A 23842-nucleotide genomic window follows, 5' to 3' on the forward strand; every position below is an offset into this window, starting at 1 on the left:
GACAACCAGCAGAACAATGCAAAAATGATTTTTGGATACCTTCTGACTATACTTTCTGTTTCGCTGTGGGTGTTAGCTAGGAAGTAACATAAATCATCTTATTTTGAACATCATATTGGACAAAGAATCCCAGAATACGGCAAGAAAATGAAACTGCATTATGCATAAAGCCATTACCTGGGCCTGCCAAATGAATTTTCCAAAATTTGAGCGTTTTTTTTTTTTTTTACTGTTTTTTTTTAGGATTCTTTAATACTCAAACACATCAAATACTTCTCTCACCATTTTAGTTTTCTTTGAAGCCCTTATCATTAATAATTTGAAATGTGAAAACATAAGAAATTAGGTTTTAAATAAATGTGTCTGAGTTTAGTGTTGGCAAGACTTTGTTTTGTGACACAGTACGAGCTACTTTGAGCAGCCTAGGCTTCTCCACACAGCAGCGTCCCCAAAGGGGACATCTGCATTATGCAGGCAATCTACAACAATGGTTCAACTTTTTCATGCATCACATAAAATTCCACAAAGCCGGTTTAGCGCTCAGATTTCATCTCTTTTAATTCTGCAGCCTCTATAATTTTTCGGCGACATAATTCCACCTTTCTTTTTATCAAGAATCTGAAATATTTTTGTAACTTGCTTTAATTGAAGATTCAATATAAAGTTTGAAACAAGACTTTCGAGCCTGGATTTCAAAAGACATTATGCGGTCCAACAGTTCTAAGCCTACTATTTTCCAAGGAATTCAATTTCATACCATGAAGTAATTTCTCCATTTTCAAAAGGACATGAAATGGATTCAGTTTTAATACCATGATATAATAAAAGTTTATCATAATAAAATCTGAAGGAAAGAATAATAAATGTATTCACAGCTATAAATGTAAAGAATACCACGTATCAGGATTTTTGGATTATACATCAAGGCAACAGAAAGCTGATGTAAATGTATTTCGCAATTGAAAGGTTTATGGAATCTTAATAAAATAAAAATCAGTCTTTTGTAGGGAGAAATTGTCTGATAAATCTGGGCAAGAGAGCTGGAGGAAATGTGCCATTAATGTTGTCTTAACTACTAATGATACTGTTCTTCCTGTACTTCAGCCAATATCTGAACATGGGGGAAAACAGAAATTATTTTAAACACAAAACAGCTTATAAAATTACATTTGTATGCTATTTTTCATTTATTGATTGTATAACCCACAATAAAATATGTATGTACACAGAACAGTAATGAATGTACTAATCGATGTTCAACATCCCTGTGCGGCACTACCGCGTATGATGTTGAAACTGTTGCTATGGTATAAATAACGCCACCCTGCATTCAGCATTGCTGACGGTGTGAGAGAAATGGATCGGCCTCTGGCACTGAGCACAGTATACAACGGGCCAACGTCTAGTCCAGATTGTTCAGGCAGCGGGAGACAAGACCAGCTTTATTTAGGCCCGAAACCCTATCTGGAAAAGCACTGACACCGGAAACCCACCTGGGCCTGGACAAAACCCTTAATGAACTTTAAAAAAAAAAAAAAAAAAATCTCCACTCCACTCTGTGATACTTAACAATTTGGGTCACAAAAAAAGAAAAGGGAAAGATGATGATGATTATGATGGAGAAAACCCTTCCTAAGCAGCTTTTCAGATGTTTGGGGGTAGAGGGCTAATCCTCTGTCATTTCACGAGAGCTCTGCTCTTCCCAGAGCGGTTGTGGGAGTCTCCTCTCCGAAATGTTCCTGACACTACCCCGGGGTGGCATTTTCTTAATGCGGTATCAAAGTTTCAGCAAGCTGAAACGAACTTCTGCTGTCCTCAGGCATCCATTTGTCTCACTTTCCAAAAATCCCTCAGTGACGACCCAACTTCTCCCGCATCCGTTTTCACTTTCACACAAACACGCTTGGAAAACAGGTCATCTGACATGGGTGTAACGTTTTTCTATTAGGCCTGGAAATTTACCTGACAGATGTAATGCGGTGCCTAGGGACAGAGCTGCTCACTGAGCACAAACAGGCAGTAAAACACTTCGCCTGAGATCATGCTGGAACATACTTCCACGGTGCGGTATTCACTCAGCAGTCTTTCTGAGAAGACACAGGCTGACTGTGCCTTTCTTTCCCTTTTAATACATATCAATTCCATTTTGAAATCATGGCTACAGTCAACTTTGCCTGCTCGCTTTTCTGAGAAAACGGAAATACCAAGGAAGTTAACCGATTATTATCCGTGATTAACTGGTGCACAGTACAAAGTTAACTGATAAAGATATTGCTACATGAGATATGATTGGCTTAAGGACACACCTGTTCAGACTAGACCTTGGTTACTAGATCCAAGCTGTATCCTTCACCTTGTACCTGCCTTCTCTACTGTCCTAACCATGATGGGTTCAGGTACTTAAACCAAATTTAATTTTATAACTTGGAGCTTTTTCTATACTTTATAGTACAATGAATGTTTTTGCAACTTTATGCAAAATATGCTTTGTATAACTTGGCACTATATTGCAATTAGGAAAGGTTGCTGTAGTAATAGTTTATGGATGAGTCTGTTGTACAGTTGCCTCCAGAGGTATTGGAACCCCGGATAAATACAAGCAAACAAGGCTAAGTTAAATAAAGAACACATTGGATGAGCCATATTTTGTGTGAAAACAAAATTTTTTCAATCTAAATTTTTCAGAGAAAAAGTGTTTTTTAACAAGTAATAATTTTATTTCCTAAAACTATGTCACAATGATTGTTTTCAGTACACTCCCTCCCTCCACAAGAATAGCGCTACTGAGTCGTCTTCTGTAGGGCCTTATGAGATTGATAACATATTTGGTAGCACAGAAAGCTTGCTCCAGTGAAGCGCAGTTGAGAAAGGGGGGTACGAGTAACAGGGCGGCATAATGAAAGACCAGAGGAAACACATGAGGCGCGATAGACATCATCTGTCGCAGGTCGTGAAGCCTGATATCAACAGTCAGCATGCCGCCACAGAAGATTTTGCCAGGTGGCAGTAGACAAAGATAGAGGGAGCTTTTAACTAGCTCTGATCATTCCCACAATGGCAACCTTAAAACACAACACATGATATTCAGTGTTCCTGATAAAAGTCGTGAAATCTTACCCTGATTCAGTTTCTCTCTTAAGAGACTCTATAGGCTTACATCTGCACATCGGTTGTTAAGGAAACAGCCTCAGAGGATGACATTAAAACTACAGAATAGCACTCCAGTTTAAATTGCAGAGCCAGATGCTATCGTTCAGCTCTTTTCAATTGGTCTCCATGGGTGTGATCAATCCCATTCTTCATGGATCAGTAGTATTTTCCCAACTTCTTCTGACGCTGTCCCAGTCTAGCTAAAGACCAGTGCAAAAAAAAAAAGTTTAAATTTCATATGAAAATGTGCGAGAAACGCTATGTCCAATTGTACCAGTTCATATAGAAGCAGTGCATAGAGTGATGTCATAAACTCTATCAGGATATAGAAGGTGCTGTACATGTACCTGCTGCTAATTTTAATACCTTCAATCGGGTGATTATTGAATATGAACTGCTGAAAAATTATTTGTTGCATAATTAATTTTTTATTTTATTTTTTATTTAGTTTCACGTTTCCCTCGTTTTCACACACTTCCTCAAACAAAGCAAAATACCAGTACCTCCCTCTGATCATCATTAAAGAAGCATATTTAACATTACATTAACTTATCAGACTGCTTAGGCAAGAGTGAGACATAGCACACTTATCTTTCTCTCGGTTTACTTTTGACATGCAGCCGTGGAGATCAAGATGCAACAACAGGCCTCAATCCTACAGCCTTCTAGAAGCTTCTACTACTCTTTACAAACATTTCACGGTGTGCTACAGCGTGTTTATACCATACTTTCTGTGTCAGTAACAAATCTGAACACACTAAAACACACTAACAGTTTCAACTTCACTGAATGAATCCCCCAAACCTCACTGTGAACTCTGTGACCTCTGGTCTGTGGGTTGAAATGACACCCCTGCTAAACCCTTGAGGTATCCCCTGATTTGCTCCAGTTGAACCATGATAGATTAAGGCCATTCCATAAGAGTCTCCCTGAAATAACTCCACAGTGTAATACAGGTTTGGGTGACTTCAGGTTGAGGTAAGACATACAAAGGGCCTGACCTCACTTCTGTAGCGTGTGTGTGAGTGTGTTTGTGTGTGTGTGTATGTATGTGTCTGTGTGTCTGTGTGTGAAATATGAGCTGATATCACTGCTCTTTTGCAGAGAGAGGAGGACAGGTAGAAGAAGGCAACGCTATGGGCTGTAGCGAAACAACAATAGTATGTACATACAAACTCAGATACCTATTATGGACATATAAACAGAGTACAATGGCTCTGAAACACACACATACGCACATGCACGTACACAAGCACACATACACACATACATGCACACACACACCCACAAGCAACTCACAATAGTTTCAGTTTCAGCAGTATCAAAATGGAAAGAAAAGTACTTGGAACATATGTTTACTTGAACATTTCTTACTGCAACAAAAATATTGTGTCTCTTTAGGTTTTCATGGGAATAAACTAAATTCTCTTTATTGCAAACACATACAAATTACACAATCAGACCTGTCAATTCCACAGAAGAAATCCAGATGTGACCTCACTTGTGTAATAGTGTGACAAGGGATACTAAGTCTGAATAAGAACATATGAATAATAGAAAAGGTCACATTGTCATTAACCTTGTTTTGTGCCTTTGTGCCTGTAGTGGCTCATGGGAGTTATAGTCCATTGGAAGTGAGCTGCACTTGGAACTGCCATGGCCCTTGGCATTTTCTTTTCCATTACTGAGCTCTTTTCCTTTTAATAATATGCATTTATAATGACTATGAGGTGTGTTTGTGCATGCATGTGCATGGGTCAATTCATAACTTGCCCTTTATGCAAACGAAGCAGGCCTCCTCTTTATAATCCACTTCCATCTACTTCCTGTCTGATCGGATGCATGTTGACAAAAGTCACAGTTGACTCTTTTCTTTTCTTTTTTTGGAGGGTGGGGGGCTTTCAGGAAGTTGTCGTGAGGAACAAGAAAATGGCGAGGAGCTGAGGAATGATGGGAATGTGTTCTTTTTTTTTGGGGGGGGGGGGGCTTACCAGAGGTTGCCATAGCGATTTCATTTGCCACCCCCAAACTCCCCCTCCCCACAGCCCAATCTGCAGGAACACCTGTCCGTGAGATAGCGCTGGTCAGCTCGGCAGCATCAGCGTGACTTCGGAGCCCCGCACCCCACTGCTCACGCGTGGTTTTACCGCCCGGCTCCTCAGGGGATTACACACCTGGCGGCAGAACCGCGCGAGGCAGAGTGTGGTCGCGTGGTCATGTGGTCAGCGGTGTGAGAGGAGAGAGAGGATGCCTGCGTCATGCTGTGGCGAGAGGGCGCTTAGCTCTTTCTCTCTCTCTCTCTCTCTCTCCTTTGTGGGTTTTCCCTGAAACACCCAGCAGGCCTTTCCTACACCCGCTCCAGTTTCAACCGTGCCCACAGACACTTCAGCTTAAACAGACACTCCCTACAGACACCCTTACCCTGTGGGCATCATCGCTCTGGCCTCCCAAACCGCGAGCCGCCCTCAATAACGGAATGACTCCCTGCTTGCAAATGGCCACCTGAAACCACCACATTACCTGCGCTGAACCCAGACCCCAAACCCCACTGACGACTGCAGCACTGACCCCCCTCCCTGTGTTCTCACTCTGACAGTGAATATACTCTTTTGCTTCTCATTCTTACTTGCAAATAAAATATCATAGATGATAATTCAGAAGTTCAACATGAACTGCCTACCACTTATAGAGCATGATCTCACATGATAAGTTGACCTAATCGGTGGGAGACCTCTTCAGCCACATAGCTCACGACAGGCTTTGAATCCATAGCAGCTACATAGTTCAAAAGTCATTTCACATTGAGATTAAAACATTCAGATACAACTGCAACTATTAAATAAATATGGTACACACTTTACATAGCATGGAAAAAATTGACGCTTGATCATGGTGGTGCCTGACTACTTGCATCTGTAGTATATAGCCCCAGAAACATTACTTTTCTGGTGATACTTTTGTGCATTAGTCTTTGTTCTTCGACCTTCTACAAGTTTGTTCAAGTTGTATCACGTAATTTATTGCATGCTCATTGACAAGACGTATTCTTTGTGGAGAAACTTTTTTTTCTTCCACTTAACACTCAACTTTTTATAGTAATTAAAGATGAATATCTTCAAATACATGCTAGCTGAATGAGTTCTTTTTCACCGCATCACGCCTGCCTTCTGCCTTCAAAATGAACTCCGTCGCACGGCGCACAATCGCTGCACGGCAGATAAAAGAGGAGCCCCAAACCCTGAAATTAAAGACCACCTGACAATCTTGAGGGAGTGATTTGAATCTCAGGTAAACTTTCAATGGTCTCAGGCTTGCCCTTGGCGAGGAAAATTTAATTTAGCGCCTTAATTGCTGATGTTATCGAGCGCTTAACCGCATGTTTAAGCACGATCACTTTCAATATTGGCTTCTAATGAAAAGTGGCTCAATTCTGTTTACAGTGCAGATAAGGGGGTATTACCACCTTTGCGATCGCCACTGCGCTGCGCAACACCGTCAACCGGCAAGTGGGAACTGCAGAGCACAACTGATCCTCAGACTTTCACAGTACACAAATTTCAATCTGCAGGACATGCCGGAGAACTCCCAGACTGTGCAATGTCTGAGGAGAAGGCAGCGATATCTCACTGAATTCCTGCATCACCTATTACAGACGTTCATATAAATATGAGCAAACATATAGGCTATTAAAGGAGATATAACACCACTGTGGGTCGGAGTTAAACCCAGCAGTCAAAGTAATTGGCCAAAAACGATTTCTCTGGTTTCTTAAACTGACCCACTCTTTTTAACTCTTTTTGAAAGGGTTTGAGGTGGAGTGGGGGTATTACTTATCAACAGTTTTTCCAGCAAACAATTTAGGGTCAGAAAAAAACACATGTCATTTGTTTCATATATTGTATTGTTTGATACAACAGCTCAGTGACCTCCTGAGGCTGTGAGGAAGGTGGTCACCCTCCTCTGGGCTCAAAGGCTCCGTGTTCCTGACAGTGCGGGTTATCTGAGGGGAAGGGTCCCAGCGGGGTTCATTAGGGCCCCGCCCCGCCCCTGACACTCCCTCCAGCCTGTCGCCATGTCCCCCTCTGATGCCATCAGCAGGCCCGGTCCACCGGTTATCCCATCCAGATCTGAGGGTGCCTCAGTCCACGCCCAAACCGCATGCAGATGCGTCCGATAGCCGCGAAAGAGCGAACTCACACCCCTGCGATGTTCACAGTCCCGTTCGCCCCCCCTCCGCCCGGCCCCCACCCCCACTCCCACACACGCAGGAACGGACAACTCCCGACTCCACAGCCCGGTGCACATAAAAGTGGATAAAAGCTTTTGTATATAAACTGTTTAAATAAAGCATTACCGCTAATTGCTCTTGAGCTAGAAAGGAGAGCTACTGTAGGCATGCGATTGAGCCATTCATGCAGACAGAGCGCACTGCTGTGCCCGACGACCATTCACATCTCCACTGACCCTAATTGCTTTGTTTTGTAGTCGATACTATCAGGACTTTGATGTACAAAAACAAAATTGGAAGATTGAAGAAAATTGCCATATTTGCGCTCGCCGCTGATAGCGACTGTTGTTCCAGGGCCCAGCGTAAACATCTCCCCACAATTAAAGCTCCCCAAGGACGCGCTGTACCGCCGGACTTCTTGCCTGCCCTTTTCTGCCTCTCCTTTATCTTCCGTTTATTTGGTGACGGAACACAATGATTCCGAGGAAGAAGTGCCGATGGGAAAAAAAGCTTCAAAAAAAATAAGATGGGGGGAGAGGAAAAAAGAAGGAGGGGAAAAAAATAAAACGCGGTGTGAGAAAAAACCCTGAAATCGGTGGAATTCTTTCTCCACACACTTTCCCTCGCGAGGTGGCACAATAAAACTCGGGGGTCAGCATTGCTGAAACAACGGAAGGCCGTTCCACTTGAGCCTGTGACAATGAGGGTGACCCGATCCACCGTGGCCTCTTTTGGGGCTTTATTTAGCTTCCAAATGCCCCCGATGAGGAGGCCATTCTTTGAGAGAAGTGACTGTGGACACCTCCTTCACATTTTCCCTTTCTGCGGCATTGTCACTCCATAAAGCAGCAGTCAATGTGTTTTGTGTGCGGTGAGGAGGGCCTGACACATACCGCGGTGGTCTCAGTCACTGTCTACATTGGTGGCTCAAGTAGTGCCAGGATTAAGCCTTTGTGCAGCGTGAAAAGGTAAGAAAAGTCACTTATTTGGGCTCAGTCAAGCTACTGGTTTCCACCCCCTGTTTGGAAGAAAAAGAAAGCCTGTGAAATTCACTCTTTTCCTGATAAATCACTAGTTTCTCTCAACCAAGCAGCTGCAAGGGATTTCACATGTATTCACATCCTTTCATACACACAGACTCTCACACACATATGTGCACGCGCGCGCACACACACACACTCACACACACACATACACACAGGCTTACAAGACTAAAAGTGGAACTGAATAAATACACTTACAGGAGAAATAATACTTTCATATTTTTCCTCCAATCCTGTCCAATCCTGTTTCTGAAAGCAGTGGTTTTGATAATCATTTTTCAGGTTGCCTCCTGTCACTGTTGTTGCCTGGGGAAGCACTGGGAGGACAGAGGCTGGGGCAGATGGTAGTGGCAGACTTTCCCCAGGTCTATCTATGGATACCAAAGGTCTGGCTGTTCGGCTATCAGAGGTATTCACCTCAGCACAATGCTGTGGGGGAGCACACAGACCACACAGGCACTGCAGAGCTTTTACAAAGGGCCAGAGCCCAGCGCACCATCAGCATCTGCATCAGTTGATTCTCTTCTACTTACTCACACGGGTAGTACACACACACACACACACACACGCCCTCACACACACATGCACACACATACAGACACTCGTGATGGCATGCACACATATACACATATACCTACAAAAATACATCGCAAGACAGAAACACACGCACACGCTCTCTCACACGAAACGCTCCCAAACACATGGCTGTACATGCAGAAAGACATTATGTAAACTACATAAAGACAGCCTAACCCATCTGAGTAAAGCACTACGTAATACTCACAACAATCACGTGGATGCAAGAGATCAGAACCGATTTTTCCTTTGGCCTGTTAGCTTTTGTCCCATTCTTGAACATGCTGACAATAGCTGTCAGATGACAATGACCAATAAGAATTTATGGCGTCTACAGTTCCATTTCATTTCAGGCCTAGAGTGTGTGTGACACCTCTGGCATGCGTGCTGCCCAAAGGAAGAACATTTTTCCCTCTCACTGTCTCTCTCTCACACACACACACGTGTACACACACACACATGCAAAAGGCACCAGAGAAGGGCTGTGAATCCCTATCCTGATCCACTCCAATATAACGTCAGCCCTTCTCATTTCCCACAAAGCAGCACAATAACCCTGACTCACAATGACTTAAACTGTACGGCCTCACTCTCAGTTACACCCACCAGTGTACTCCAACAATGGTCATCAAGCATTTATGTGGTTTCAGAGCGCTTGGCTAAAGTACTGCTCATATCACAACAATATGTTTCTGACACAGGGGCTCCCATAATGACGTACTCCAGAAGACGGCTAATATCGACAGCTAATATTTAGGCTTCTCAGCAGGATTTTAATTGCTTTCTAATTACAGAAAAAATGCATATGTTCATCACCAGGCATTGCTATTTGTTAGAGTCAAAAATGAACAACACCAATTCTATTAGCTGAAATAATCATATCCTCAAACATAACCTCTATCCCCAATACAGTTCTGGTGTAAGCCTTTACTCTGTTCAATCACAATTCAGTTTGCACAAAACTCAAATAAATAATACATGAAAAAGAAAAAATAGATAGCACTGTTAACAACAATAAAAACACAGGATAATGCTTGTATTTTGGTCATGGCATGCATCGTAAGATGATGTATTTCCTCTGATATAGTGCCTTTTCTGCTAATGGTATAAAAATGAAACGGGCATTTAGGGAACCCAGAATTAGTTGAGTGGCTTGGGCAAGGGTCCTTTAACAGACCTTTCCCATTAGAACCCTTATATTCTGCCTCTATTGTCTTCACATCCTCTAATGGCCACTCTCTGAAAGCAGAGGCAGCCTCAGATTTAAAGGTCAAGTCCTCACAAAGACCAACCGGTCCCATTCCCCGAGGTGCTTTTAATTAACATTTCCGTCTTTGTCCATATGGACAATACGGAAAGACAAAAGGCCACTCTTTTCAATGGACTAAACTGTTGACAAATGAGAGCTGAGAAAAATATGACTTTGGAACGAAACAAGGCTCCCTCCGCTTGGGGGAAACACCTTATTAAGAATATTTGGGGGGCTCTTGAGGGCTATGAAGTGCTAACCCTGACATAAAGAGCTCTACTCAAATGCAAATCCCAGCACAGCAAAGGCCTCTCCCCACAGAGGAAGATAAACCAGTTAGGGCATTGTTCATGAAGTTGCGTTTTATTCCCCCTGACAACCATTTAAACAATGACTACTGGGAAATGTCTCTCCAAGAATGAACAACAATGGCCAGGATCAGGGGCTTTTCTATCCTGCTAATACTTTTCTAAAAAGAGGGAAAATCGTCCTTCCTGAAAGAATTAAGAGCGCTCTATAAAAGGCACCTGCAAACAAGGACAGAATGGGCAGGGCACAAAAGCACTTTGTCCAAATGATGCCACCTTTGTCCCAGGCACAATGATCCCACAGTTTCCATGGCACAGACTGACCACAGTCTGTATATACACCATGTCTCCATGCATACTGTACCGTAAAACATTAAACAATTTGGTTTTTTTCCGCCCTCCTACTTTTGGTTTGACCAACAGGTCCAGGAAATGCCTGTGTTCACATCAGGGCAGTATTCAAATCATAATTTTCTCTCAATCAGTAAATGCTTTCAGTATTGCATGCAAATACAGAGCATTAGCCTACTACACTCACTCGGTCACATCCAGGAGTTTCACTAGGAGTTCACTAGGAGTTTTCACATCAATCCATGGCATTCATGACCACAGTGTGCTCTAAAGTATCAAATATGCCAGTTCTATATGCCACATCTCCATTTTAACAAGCATCCAATCTGCTCCAAGTTACATTAAACTGCAGTGGCAGCAGCCAAGACTCCTTCCTGAACATAGACATAGACAAAATATGTGGTTATTCGCTGATAGGACAAAATGTACACTACTGCATATGTACATTATACTGTTCTCATTATCAGTTCAATTAAACATTCTGATTTCTAAATAAAATGCTTAGCTAATTAGCTAGTTAGCAGGCTAATTAACAGTTTGAAACAGAATAATAAAGCGATATGAAATGAGAACTCATATCATATCTAGAAAATTGGTGTGGCTGGGGGTATTGCTAAGCATGACATGAAGCACAGTGCTGGCTACCCCATAGCTCATGATATAAGGCCAGAGAAAATATATTCATCCACAAATATCTTCAGAAAAGCACACAGCCATTTTAAAAATATTTTTGCAGACTATAAAGTGTTTCCTTCCAAAAGCTACAGTTATTTAGTTATTCTATAGTTCCATTTATTGCTAGCATTCATGCAAAAAAAAATTCATTGCATCCTGCCTTGTTGTTTTGAAGTTAACTGCTATGTCCTTCTCTGTGTACCAATAGCTGAAATATTGTCTCATTTGGAAGATCTGGACATTGAGCCTCAGTGGTTTAATGAGGCGATTAAAAAAGTATTTTTTTATTATGATTGATTGCTCACAAGTTTCCTATGTCTAATATGTTTATGTTAGTGGAAGGCACAATGATATAAAAACAATAAAATGTATGTTTACATATAATTTAGCAATGCTATAACACAAATATTGGCACTGCTAGGAAGGATGGTTGGCCAATCAGCATCCAGGACCAGAATTATTCATTTTATCAGATAATTCTGGTACTGGATGCTGTTTGGTCAACTGATTTATGCCATGGAGCAATGTAGCTGGGTACAGCACTGTCTGCCAAATGTCACGGGAAAGATTAGCACTAATAGCTAACTGGAGCCTAGTGCCACTGGCAATGAAATGCTAAACAAGCAGAATAAACAAGCAATAGTGTTGAGGGCCTTGCTCTTATTTCAGTAACACATTAATTGATTGCTGTACCTGCTTTTTAAAAATAATTTTATTAATTCTTTGACTTTAAATTATTTTAATTATCTAAAAGTTACAAAACATCTCCTCTGTGACCACATTGTGTAGATACTTCTACTACTACTAGTAGTAGTAGTAGTGCTACCACTACCACTACCACCACTACTACTACTACTACTATTACTAAATAGCTACCAAGCTGTCCTGCATATAACCTACCAAAAATTTGAAAGCATTTGCCAGTCCACCAGGATGAGAGCTAGAATTTTAACATATCAAATGACTCCATATTTTCTCTGGAGGAAATAGACCATAAAAGCAGTAAATACATTTTATGGCATGTAAGATAATTGTCAAGTGAATGGTACATCTATGAAATGCTGTTATTACCTTAATAAACTGAACACACATCAGCTAACTACATTTTGGGTTGTTAGCTCAAGGAATGGCAGTAACTAGAGAACAAGCTTTCAGTCGCAAACAAGTTTCTGCCACTGAGTCAGTAATTGCCAAAGCTAAAGGGTTCAAACATTATCATTTTACTCTTTCCATTATCTGCCTTATCAAAATTGAGAAACTATATGGGGTGACAAAAAGCTTTTGTCCTCCTGTTCTTTTGTGCTTTCACCATTTAAGATGGTTTTTGTCTCCCGTGAGACCAGTATCTGCTACAAACATCATTCTCGTATTGTGGAGGAGAGATTCGTTTTCATCTGGCTTTTGTTCCTTTCTTTTGACTTGGCCAAGGAGCCACGCCCACTCCTATACCTCCGATTGTGTGGAGAACATTCTCTCCATTGTACGGCTGGGTGCATGAGCAGGCTCATCTTCGCCGGCTTTCGTGAGAGATGATTGTCTCAGTGTTGTGGTAGCATTTGGTAACATCACCTGACCGTGTGCCATTGATTGTCCGGGGGCAAGCTGACACACCGTGAGGGAAAAAGGGTGATAGGTAGGATAGAGTGGCACAGAGGCACTTTCATTGTCGTAAACTACTCCTTTTTTGCTCTGTAAAAGAGGCAGTGTAACATCACCCCAGTGGTCTGGCACCAGGGAATGACATCATCTTTACCGGACTTGCACCTCAGCTCTTCTGCATCTTCTCACCATCTCTCGGTGAAGGAATGCTCTCTCTCTTCTTATTCACACGTCTTCTTCCCTAATACCCTCACACAGCAGTGGAGCCAGAACCAGCGGTTGCCTTTTATCCGTTTTTTGATGCCAAATGAGAACTCGGCTCAGCTTCATTCAAGAGTAAAAACAATTCAAGCTCCTGCTGAGCATGACGTCTTCTGTTCCTCTGTGGGTGCCTGTAGCTAACTTTAGCTTCAGCTTGTATCAGTTCCGGCAGTGAAAAAAAGAGGTGTTGCCTGCTTAATTCCTTATTCTCCCCTCAACTGTCAACTTCCCAAAGGTGGACAGGCCCTCTGCCCTGTGCAGGCACATCTAAGAAAACTATGCAGGTGTTGGCTAGTAATACTGGAGTAATTGTTTCCATATTACAGTTCTTGGGCTGAGAAGCAGGACACTGCTTTGTGTTTTTTTGTTGCTTTCTCTGACATCAGCTGCATCAAACCTACTGAGGCCTGCCTAACCTCAACTAAGTCCACAGGCTTCCCGGACAGCACCAGGTTCACAATACTGATGTCTTTGAAACATGTATTGGGAATTACCCCTCAGAAATGGGAGACAATAGACAGATTTGTCTGTGTTTCCACATTGACAGTTTACTTCACTTTTTACAGTTTATTTTTATTATTGGAGGTATAAAAACCACAAACAATTTTTCAAAAATGTAAATGCAAGGTATTTCTATAACTTTCAAAAATAAAAAATAAAAAAATTCTCAACATTTATACAAAAATACTTGCTGGAAATTGCATCACAGAGTCCAGAAACCCAATGTGCTCTAGAATAAGGTGTGTAACCATTTGAGAACATTACTCACTGCTACTTTATCAGGTCAAATTCATGTCATGCTTGTCTAACATTGCAAATACAAAACAGCGCATTAGCACAATATTTTCTTACCCACTGTATCTGCCAGTTTTGTTACCTCACAATACGTAGCGTGCTTTGATAAATGCACTGGCTGCGGTGGGCGTTTTATCCGTAACTATAAGTCGTTTCTAGTGAAATTAAACTATGCAGTCGAGATATGAATCGCATGTATACGCTCACGACAATATCAAGTGAACAAACGGCCAGCCCTATCTAAATTAAACAATGATTCATTATTTGGACTCGGTTGCACAAAGCCTGCCCTGCTCTGAATTGAATACGTTAGGGACCCTTTTGTTCGGGAACAAAGGAGGAAAAGAACCTTGATATCTGCCATTCTGCTCTGACTGGCAGCGTCGATGACGTTAATTGAGTTGCCTCCAATCTGCTCAGGTGTTCATTATCCACTCTGCAGGTGTTCCGTCGGCCTCCTTTATTGTGGCACCTTTCGAAACTTTGTTCCGTGCCTGACCCTGGAGCACACCCCACCTGCTCTGAGAAAGCGTTAGCCAGAGAGGCTCTAATCGCCATTTCTAAATCTACAGACTAAGAGGCAGGCACACAAGTAAACCTCCCCTATCTCTGGGTCAGAAGCAACCTAATGTTTTCACTTGGAGGCAAATTCTTTTCAGCGCTGGAGAGTGAGAACAGGTTCTTGTTTCCAGGCAACACACACTTTTTTGGAATTGAGCAGGTTACATTGAGAGCGAACAAAACAGCATCTGCACTACATTGCATGTGAGCAGTTGTGACACCCCTGTCTGGACAATTGAAGGAGGCGTATTTAGAAGTTAGTAAGCCTGTACCCGTGGCCCTGTTGCACTGTGGGTAATGTACTGTGAGCGACTGTGACAGGGCTCTACAGGCAGAGTGCACCACTAAAAATCGTATTTCCCCTCTAATCTATGAAAACCATATAAACACCACAGGATTATGTTTTTAAAGATTGGGAAAATTGTGTGTGTACCTTAATACAGAGTGCAAAGCCAATTCAAGAAAAAAATGGCTTTGTCCCAAACATTATGGAGCTCACTTTAGGTTTTAGGCTTAAGGCTGCAGGCTGTAAGAGTTGAATAGGAATTTGATAACTGTTGACAACATAGGCAAAGGACAGTCAGGGAATGCTATGTTAAAAGAACAAGGGATTTTATTTTTTCAGTTTTCTTCTTTTTGTGACCACTTATGATGACAATAAACAGACAAGAGGTTCTTGGGTAAAACAACCTCATCCAGGTAGCCCACCTTACTCTCCACTGACATATCTCCTGAAAATAGACACCAGTGTACTGGATTTATGAAACGCATTAACTTACCATAGCATGTGCATGAAAAGGTCTCTGACTTGCAGAATATGCCAATATGGTGACAAAGGGTTCTTACTAACTGCTTCAGAACTGTCCAAACCCCAAGCTAATCTAGAGTCTGCCAAGGTTTGGGGTAAGATCAAGCAGAAATCAAGACTGGAAGAGCACCATTTGACCAGATTTTCACTTTGTAGGCAACCTACTACATGAAAGATCTTCATCACTTATCAATTCCCACAGAAGATCATGACCTTGATTGGCAGATTTAATAGCCACTTTGAATGCTGTGTTATCTTAAATATCTCCTCATTAAAATAGCACCATTTGGGACAAGGATGAACTCACACCCCTCTTTTTAGTCGTCAAATACTGGTTAATGAGGATGTCACATTGGATCAACCTAAGGGTATCCAATGGACTCAGAAGTTTTCTACCTTCAATGTCTTACTGGTGCTCACTTATGTTTCAAAAAACTTACCAACTGGTTATTCATGCAAAACAGGTTGGTTTCATCATGAGTACTATCAAACCAGAAGTCTTACTTTAATCTATAAGACAATCAAGTTCCGCCTCAAGCCAGAGATTATACTATTCAATAGAAATGTCAAATTCATTCTACTTTAGTTTGCAAATATGGTGTGACATTAAAGATGACATGGGAAAAATTGAGCCTTTCCACATTTGTTTGTTGAAGAAAAAGCTGGCAAACCTTCTAGCGAAACAGAATGTTTCACAGAGAGCTCACGGTGAAAACAAGATTCCACAGTATTGCCAAACATTTACATGTCTGCTTGTCAGGCCACATATTAAGGGTGTATCAGAACTTCATTCCAAAGGTTGCCCGTGACTGTAAAGACAAAACCAGGAAGGTACAAGTCCACTTGGCAATAAGGTGTGATAGTCACATAGATGGAAGCTATGGATCTTATATGGGATAAGACACAGCAAAGAACACAAGCCACAAGCATTTTAGTAAATAACTAAATTTAATAAGGCAGTGAAAAGCAGAGGAAGTTAACAATGGCCATTAAAATGGTTATGAATGTGGTTTATTGACAGCTGGTGAAACTAACTTCCAGGACACATTGGGGTGCTTTTTGGGGAGATATCCAGGAGGTGGAGGGTACATGAACCCGGAAATGTTGCAGTATAAAATGTTGAGGTATTTAATGACCGCAAACTGCAATACGGTACATCTTTCAGGATGATTTCTATAAAACACTGGCGTCCGCTGAGAGTAACCCATTTTCGTGAGGTTGCATGTGATTTGCAGGCATGCAGGAGCCAAGGTTTGAGCTGCCTGAGTTAATTCAGTCCTTCGAAAACATTACATTTGTTGGTCTGTCCTGCCAAAGGATAGAGCAAAAAATAACATTTCCAAAAGGACGGGTTATCACCTTCCATTCACTTAATATAGTCCGTACATCAGGATGGAATAAAACTGGCACGTTAACTTGTCTGCTCTCACAACATTTCAAAACTTAGTCTGATGCAATGATGCTGTCCGGACACCTGCTCAACATCAGGGTTATCATCATCACATTCCAGTGACTGCGATGCCAAGATTGCATTGCACAGCCACCATCCTGCTGAGATCCTCTTTTATTGCTCCTTCTGCATTATGCAGTCCTATCAGGACACTGTTAAGAGATACCGGGTTTACAGCAACGTCCCTTATCTGGTCCGAAAGAGAGATCTCCAAAAATACAGTAATAAACGCTCCAGATAGCAGTACACGTAGGCCAATACATGTGTTTTTTTTTACTGGGAATATGATCTCTGCCCTGAGTGAAATTCCCCAGCCGGGTTCCCTCCGTTCTCTGCGATGATCCGGGCGGGGTTTACGTGCAGGCCAGGAAGGGGAGGGCAAACGCACACAGAGGCCAAGCGGGTTTGGAGGTGCCACGCAGCAAAGGTCGCGACCTGAAAGCTTCCAGGGAATTTGCAAGAAAGTAAATTGGCAAGCTTTCATGAGGGCGTGAGCAGCTGAAAGCCTTACCCACAATGCTGCTTACGCTCAAAAGCCTTTCTCTCACTCAACCCCGTCAGTACCCAGCATCACTTACCTGTGACCGGCAACGCCAAATCAGCATCGGTTCAAACTCTACAGCCGCTGTACATTCAGCCCCACAGACTAATCTCATTCACAGTGTGTGTGCTCATTTAGCATGCTAATGGGAAAGAAAAAGGAAAGCAAAGATTCCAGTTAAAAGGAATGGGGATTCTCCCATTCTGAGCATTGGTTTGCTTGTACTGGATTATGAGCAAGGTGCTGATCTGCGTGATATCTGCAGATGTGTTTGGAGACATCACTTTGAGCTCTTTAGCTTCTCCCGTCATCTCATTATCATTTAAGTTATCACTCACCAGCATTCCTGTGCAGCCAAAGGGTGAATTCCTAATGGTTGCATCACACCGTGTTTCTGAAGGCGCTAAATAGCACAGAACATTCAGCTCTTTGGCGGCCTGCTTAATTATCGATGCACTCAAACTGCGCTGGCGAGCAGAAGAGCTTCGCGTGGCCCTGGCTCTAAATGTCATTTATGTGATGTAGCCCGTCTTTGCAGCTACGCGGTGCCACCCTGCGTGAGATACCAACAAGGCGAAAGAGGCTTATGAAAATGGCTTTGATCATTTTTGGCTCCTATCAATGTTATCGCTCATCACATAGAGAACATATGCAAGGTCCTTGGCTGCTTTGGCATTTAGCAGTTTATCGTGGACAAAGATTCCCAGGCGAGAGTTGTGCCAGTTTTTCGCCCTGCAAGCCGAGGCGGCCGCTCAGACGGACTGCAGCTATCCTTCCTGTAGCTCCCAGATCAGAGCTGAAGAGAGGGGTCCTGCCGGAGCAGTGGCAAATTGCTGTTTCCTGAAAACATCTTGATAAGAGCGCACCCATGAGCCTCGCTGTGTGGGTCCCTTTCAGTAGAGCAGGGCAGATAACTGGAGTGGATTGGGGCAGGAGGGGTGGGAGGGGGTTTGGGGGTGGATGGAGAGAGGAGGCGGGGTGCACCTGAGCAACCCAACGGTGGCGCCTCGCTGCCACTGCTAATGCATTTTAAATCCATTCTCTCCAGTGACACAACCCAGTCCGCCAATCTCCTCTCCTTCCCTTTCATGCGCTTAAATGATGGAAGTGCAGAGTGGTGGGGAGTACTATCAGCCACCCTGCACACACACGTACACACAGACGCACAGACACCATGCACACACACTCACACACACACACACACACACACACACACCTACACAGATACAAACACACACACACTGACACACGCACATGAAGACACACAGGCATGTAGAAGAAAGTATAGGTATGTAAATCTCCCTAAAATAATATCAACAAGAAATAAATTACTATTATTACTAATGCTACTACTACTACTTCTACTAACAATAATACATTTAACAACAATAATAATGCATTTAGCATATTATTATTATTTCATTTTTTTAAATGAAATTTGTCTTTTTTTTTATTAACTTAATTAATGTATTTCTGTGGGAAAAATTCATCCCCAGGAATGTTTGCACTGTACATTCAGGTATTGATAAATTTCTTCTGAAATCTATATGCTCTTGCTTTGAGGTTCATTTCCACATCCCCACTGATTTTATTTTCAAGGATAATACTGCTTCAGAGCTCCAGTTGAAATATTGGACTGGAGTGCTTCAAGATTCATCCACAATAAAAAGGCGGTGGGACACAAATGCATTAAAGTAAATGCGGAGGGAATGCTGTAAGGAGTGGGACACACAGCAGAGTGGGGTGACCTTTGCTGTCTACTGTCTGTCCCAGGTGAGAGGCTAGCTGAAGTACAGAGGCATTCAGGTCCTTAGGAAAGCATCTTATTATAACTCAGTTATAGGGATCCTCTCTAACCTAAACACACCTATAGCAAAAACAAGTTTCATGTCAGCAGGCTGAATGGTACACCGACTCATTATTTAAAGATGTGCTGTCAGAAACAAGTATGGTTTGGAGGCTAACTGATAGTCCAAGTTAAATGTGGATGTACATCATGCATCATGGCCATCAGTTACATGGTCAGCAACATGGAGCTGTCACAATTGTAAAACACATTGGATCTACATTTTATTAATATTAACAATGATTAATTTGAATAATATCAATACTTTTGTTTAGCAATGCTAATCCAACAACTAAAGGACAATATTACAATAAAAAAGGATATAAAGCAAATAGCTGTACACAAATCACAATATCCACTTCGCAACCACAGTCCATGCGTTATTATTTTCATTTTTAAAATCCCATGGAAATCAGCCAAAAGTAACACAAGAAGAAACTTCAGTTTCATCGAGTGGAACTACTAACAGAAAAGCAGTCATGGGTCATGTTCAATGGTGACCTCCATGCCTACAAGTACAAAAAATGTCAGCTCCTCAACAAGGCAGAGAACAATAGCAAGTATGTCACTCAATCAAGGCGACACCCTTAACTGACTGAAAGCACAATTCCACCGTCCAAACAAAGTTGAAAAGGCAGGTGCCAACAAATAGCTACTATTATGACTGTCGAGGACTGTCGAAGACAAAACATGACAATGCTCTTTACAAATATTGTTCTATTAATGTCGGCGCGGAGATACGATTGTGTGTCTCAGGAGTGACAGCACAGATTATGGCTGTGCTACCCGTCATTTTGTCAAAGACAACAAAACAAACAGGCCTCAATCATCAAACGGCTCTCCACAAAACGCTTTTACAAATTCAGCCAGGAAGCTGCTCCAATGTTTGCCTGTCAAGGACTGTTCCTGCAATAATTAGGTGTACAATGGTTACTGATAGCAACACAACAGCAATCAGATAGCAGTAACTGGTAAGCCTTTTTTACAACCCCATAAAACTATCACATTATTTTTTTTTTTAAGTTTAAGAGCTCTTCCTCAGCACCCATTATTACAGAACACACAGATAAGATGTCAGGCATGCAGTTTGCCTGCATAATACCAGCAGGAGAACAAAAAAGAAAGAAAGAAAAAATGAAACTGTGATATTTGCTCTAAGCCCAAAGAACAAAAGCAAAGTGCCACAACACCCACTTGCTTTATTTAAAGCATTTATGTAGCAAGAAGCCGTATCTCCAAAACACCCTTAAATTGTATTTTGTGTGTTATTGTATGCACAAGTTGAGTCATTGCTACTGATAGGAACTGCCTTCCCGTTAGAAACTTTAAACTGTGCAGATTCCTAATTGTGCCATATGTGTGTCACCATCGTGAGATTAGCCTGTTTAATTAGCCACCGACAGGTGAACAAAGCGCTTTGAGACGTAATAGCGCAGTTCTTAGAAAACGGCCACCTGAAATCTAAAGCCTGGGACACACCTGAATGCCTCTGCAGTTTATGGTGCACACTGAGTACACAACTACCATGGAGCATGATTTGACAGTCAGCTGAACCCATTGTTCTATATCTAAAATCATATGAGAGTTCAAACATTTATATGTATTTAAACTGCCCCTTTTTCAAACCCAGCGATATGGAATAGTCTCGTTCCGCAAAGATAAGGGAAATCCCTCATTGTGGCGGGGCTCTCAGTTGTGGTGTTCGCTCCGTTTGGAGATTGTGTCCACCTGCCCACTTGAACCTGTCCAAACAGCAACAACTTAGTCTAAGGTGATGAAGTAAGCAAAGGTTTCTGATACGACTCCCAAGGCAAACTCACCACTGTTTACCCTGCTCCGTACGGCAAATATTGCGCTGTGTCCAAGACCGACAGCATACTGCTCATTCAATAACACTGTTTGCATTTTTGTTCACGCTCATGGTTCATAGATACTGTTACCCCAATTTCCGAAAGATTTTGAGCGGAGCTAAAAATAGACTGATTTTATATGCCTTTTGGACTGGGTTGGCCTTGTGTGCAAACATGTTGAGCAGCCGTCACCAGCCATTCAAGGTTTCTATGACAGAACTGTGTGTGTGTGTGTGTGTGTGTGTGCGTGCGTGTGTTAAAAAAGCACCTGAAACACATCTGTGTTTATACACGGTCACAGAAAAGTGACAATAAGACAGATTTGACCTCTTCACATAACCAGCTTTAAAGAGCTGAGTCCAAACACTCAAATGGCCCAAGCCTTTATATCCTCATATAATATTTTTTACAAGGAAGTTTAAAGAGCACCAGCAACTCCACTCTGGAAAATGATTAGTGCTTTCCTTCATTGTTCAACATGTATTTATTAGGACATATTTCTAGAAATGTTTGTATAGATTTGAATGTGAACCCCAGGAGAACAGTTTGTTTAGGCTGAAATATGCAGTGCACACTGTGCCCTGTTGACCAATAAATAGATCAATTTCAATTATAATAGATCAGATGTGCTGCAAAAATCTCAGATGGGGTGTCAGGTGTTCATTTTTATAATAAAGATGTGGCTTTAGTTCAAGCCAATTTTGAAAATGATGTCTCTTCCTCATTTATTTCTATTGCATGAGGCAGGGGAACTTGATGATAAACTGTGGGGAGTTTTGAACATACATTTATACCTTTCAGATTTCAATTGATGTAGTATCCTACAACTTGAGAAACTATCAAAAATGTTTTTAAAAAAAATCAAGTGTAATTCACGTAAAATAAAGCTTACAAAAATCATTTTATTAGTTTTACACATGTATCCTATGTTTCTCAAGGAACAAGCAAAAATCATATCTAAAGTATTACTTTAAATAGGCCGAAAATTGAACAAAAGCCACCCCTTACGTTAACAAGATGTCCTGTGTTACTGATTGGAAGAGATATCACACCTGACATGAGCATGATGTACAATAAAGTAAACAGTTGTAAAGACTGTAACTTTAATTTTTACAGAGGACATTTCTCAATCACAGGATGCCCTCTAGTGGTGAAGTTAAAGCAGCACATCGTAAAGCTCACTTTCTGAGTTCTTTGATATAACTTCAGTTTAAATGTATGTTTTTGAATAGTCCCGACAGTTTTTGTGTACAATGAAGGACCTTTTCAATAATCAAAGTTTCTGATGACTCATTGGCTTTACAATGGCTGGTATAGGGGCATTCAGTGCTTTGTGGTAAATTCAGTAAATAGATAACTCACCTTGACCAGGCACGTGTGGCTGGTTTCACAGACAGAAAACTGTTGCAAGCTTTCTTTGTGAAAAAATGAAGTTGTGTTTCCCAGTGTTCCCAGCCTCTGTCTAAGGGGAAAAAACAAGCTGTTAGCAACCAATAGAGGTCACAGCCTTCATTTTTTTTTCTAAAAGTAAGTTTTAAAATGTAATTTACATATCATTTTTGTCTCTACATTTAGCCATTTATGAATGAGAGAGTGCATTAAATGAGAGAGAATGAGAGTCGAGAGAGAGGGGGAAAAAAGTACCATGTTGAAAATGATGAGCTGAAGTACAAGAATGAGCTGGTTAGGCTAGCTCACCCCAGCTTGGTCTGAAATGGTTTGCTTCCTGAAGTTCAAAGTAGTTCCCTGAGCTTAGAATACTGTCAAATAAAGACCTAATGCTATGATCAAATAACATGAGACTTCATGTATTTAGTGGGCCCCGCCAAGAAAATAAAAATGTACAGTTATGCATTCAGCATAAATTGGAAATCTTGTATGGAAAAATAAATGAATATTCATATTTGTTTTAGATTCTGGTGAATTCTAAAGGGAAATATTACAGAATACTGATCAGTATATCCCAATCACATCATGAAATCCCCATCTTTATTATATGAAATAGTTTTTTTCTCACCATCAAGCTATATATTATTGAGGAGGTTATTTTGCCTGTTTTTTTAATATTGGGGAGGATATCACCCCCCCTCCTGTACTTTACGCCATTGGTACTGACCCAGTCGTTAAACTGCAGGAACTTTGTTAAGGCCCTCAGACAGTTCTAAAGGTCTGCTGTTACAAACCCAGTTACAGTAGGCTACCCCAGTTTTCAAATATAAATAGTGGAAGCCTCCTTTTTTAGCTTGATATGCCATTATGACTGCTATGACATGAGGTAAAAAAAAGGTCTTTAGCTGTGCTTCAACTGTAAAATAAATATCTGGGGGGCTGTTGGATGGCCTGTTCTGATATTCATTCCAAACCTTGCCAGTGGCAGCTCAAGGCCAGCAGACCCACAGGACAGTGCATAGCAGCCCATAGCACCACCTACACTGGGAGGGATTTCAGAAATCAGAACATCCATGTCTGATTGTGCACCAGTGGCCCACTCCAGTCAGCTGGGTGCAAGCTGATGAAGTGCCTTCCTTTGATCTGTGTATGTGAACTGTAA

At 41.7% G+C, this 23842-nt stretch overlaps 1 long non-coding RNA gene across 2 annotated transcripts in view; it reads right to left on the reverse strand.

The window, feature by feature from the left end:
• Positions 1-23842, reverse strand: part of LOC118224210 — a 60555-nt gene that overhangs the window by 34910 nt on the left and 1803 nt on the right. For both annotated transcript variants that reach the window (XR_004764605.1, XR_004764604.1), the window contains exon 2: positions 22654-22753. This is a non-coding gene — a long non-coding RNA (uncharacterized LOC118224210). The remainder of the gene's footprint in view (positions 1-22653; positions 22754-23842) is intronic.

The sequence above is a fragment of the Anguilla anguilla genome, chromosome 3 (genome assembly GCF_013347855.1).
Source record: "Anguilla anguilla isolate fAngAng1 chromosome 3, fAngAng1.pri, whole genome shotgun sequence".
NCBI classification, from domain to species: Eukaryota; Metazoa; Chordata; class Actinopteri; order Anguilliformes; family Anguillidae; genus Anguilla; species Anguilla anguilla.